Below are 2,442 nucleotides of genomic sequence, written 5' to 3'. Positions count from 1 at the left end.
TGTTTGTGTATGAGAAATCGGTTGAGACTTTCCTCATGTCAGCACGTTGTAGGTGTCGCCACCGGCGCCAACCTTGTGTGAATGTTTTGAAAAGCTAATCATTTGCATATCACAGCATCTTCTTCCTGTCGGTTAAATTTCTCGTCTGTAGCACGTCATCTTCGTGGTGTAGCAATTTTAATGGCCAGTAGTGTTCTTTTTTTATTTATTTATTTTTGCGGCTATGTACGAGTAGAGAAGAAAATTAGTGCCCAGAGCGACATATAGGTGAAGAACAAGAAACAGCGTGACAAATAAGAGATACTCCATACAAGAATAAGCAAGGGACAGTTTCAGTATACTAAAAATTGAAACACTGGCACTGACATTGGGTTGCAGGTTTGCCACTGGAGGGAGCTCCACCTGAAGCAAGCTGCCGCCTTGGCAGCCCGCTGGACGCGTTGTCGGCTGTCGGCCCCAAGGCCGTGGCTGCGAGCTGTTTTCTCGCCGGGCGCTCGACTGTAGATCCTGGTGGGCGGGGCGCGTTGGCAGCGGCAGGAAGCGTGTGGTGTGGTGTGGCAACGGGAAGGAAGTGCCGTGCCGCCTCAAGGATCGGAGCGGAGCCGAGTCGGCGCTGGGAAACACCGCTCCCCTATACCCTGCTCCTCGCCACAAACACTGCTTCGCCGTCCGCACTACGCAGTGGGCCGTATAACGTATTTACAGATGTCAACGAGAGCATTCCTACGAGCCCTGTACGTTCGTCTCCAGTAGTGGTTGTGTTGTATACATAGTTCCGCGTAGTCAGCGCGTACACAACTTTCCCACTAGAGCAAGCCCCGCTAAGCACAACAGCCCAGGCGCAGCGCTCGTCCGTCTCCGCACTACGAGATGGCGCTGTCTTAGAGACGGACCAAATTCTGCTTCCGCCGATTCGCGTATTAATATGCAACGCAGCCAATGAGATTGCTGCTAACGTAGAACCTTTCCTCCTCTCGGATCACACTCGCGCAGTGATACCTGAGAGCGCGAGGTATTGTAACGAGTGTACAGACCTCCGATTAGTCAGTCTGCATTTGTCTGCACCAGTCTGTACCAGTCTACATTAGTCTGTACCAGTCTATAGTCAAGTTTAAGTCTGCGCCTAATAAGATTACCATATTCCTGCACATAGCCATGAAGATAAATGAATAGACACTTTGTCAAGTATCAGAGATACGTGCGAATAAGATTAACGTACCAAGACCAAAGGAACTTCAGATTGTCAATCGTAAATAGCATCCAGAATCAAGTTACGTAATGTCTACGCTTTTTATTATTTTAATAAATGTGTGTGAAAATTAATCGAGTTCTGTTTAAAGTTGGTCACCGTCAATCTGCTACTATAAGCGTGCAAGTGGCATTTCTATCGTCTGACCTAACGGCAGAAGATTAACACGCCACGATAAGACCACGAGACATATTGCTGACACTCGCCTACTTCGTTAGAGCGACAAGTCAAATAATCTGATGGTGTGTGTACCGAAGGTCTTACAGTACGCACACCACAGGTTGTCAAATTTTTTGTTCGAGAGCCAATATTGACATTGTGGAGCGGCATCTTGGGCCGCGTAAGCACCCATATTATTAACTGGTAAGCTGCATAAATTAGAATGTTACGAGCCGCCAACATACTAGCTACAGAAATGGCGCGATACGTCGCCCCACCCCCTCCCCCAACTCTGCTCGTTAAATGTTGGCGTCATTTGGAACACTTCGTGTCTAATGGTCTTTGCCTGATTGCTGTCAACCTCAAATACCTAAAATTTGTGATACGACAGTAGCGTGGTGAAGTGTCTGTTTTAATAACTTTGACTAATAATAGTGAAAAATGAAATGACCATATGGCGTTGATGTTCGAAAATACCCACCTGTGGAAGTTCGGCAGCGGAGTTGCATATCGTTTCATTTGCCGCCACATTGGGAGACCTGCGTGACGGTGATGATGAAGTGATGACAACACAATACCCAGTTGCCGGGCGTAGAAAATCTCCTAACCGGCCGGAAATCGAACTCGGACCCGCTGCGTGGCAGACGCCCTGATCACTCAGTTAAGGGGGCGCACCACTAATATTTCTTCTCATATTCAAATAGACTATCGAATACGACAAACTATCAAAAAAATTAGCTAAATGATTTAAATGTCAATTTTCTTCTATTCATTGCTTTGTATTACAACATCTCAATTTAATTTCATATTCCTTGCTACATACATACACTATGTGATCAGAAGTATCCGGAAATCCCCAAAAACATACGTTTTTCATATTAGGGGCATTGTGCTGCCACCTACTGCTAGCTACTCCATATCAGCGACCTCAGTAGTCATTAGACATCGTGAGAGAGCAGAATGGGACGCACCGCGGAACTCACGGACTTCGAACGTGACCAGGTGAATAGGTGTCGCTTGTGTCATACGTCTGT

This window comes from Schistocerca piceifrons, chromosome 7 (assembly GCF_021461385.2).
Source record: "Schistocerca piceifrons isolate TAMUIC-IGC-003096 chromosome 7, iqSchPice1.1, whole genome shotgun sequence".
Taxonomy (NCBI): domain Eukaryota; kingdom Metazoa; phylum Arthropoda; class Insecta; order Orthoptera; family Acrididae; genus Schistocerca; species Schistocerca piceifrons.
This window is presented reverse-complemented; position numbering follows the sequence as displayed.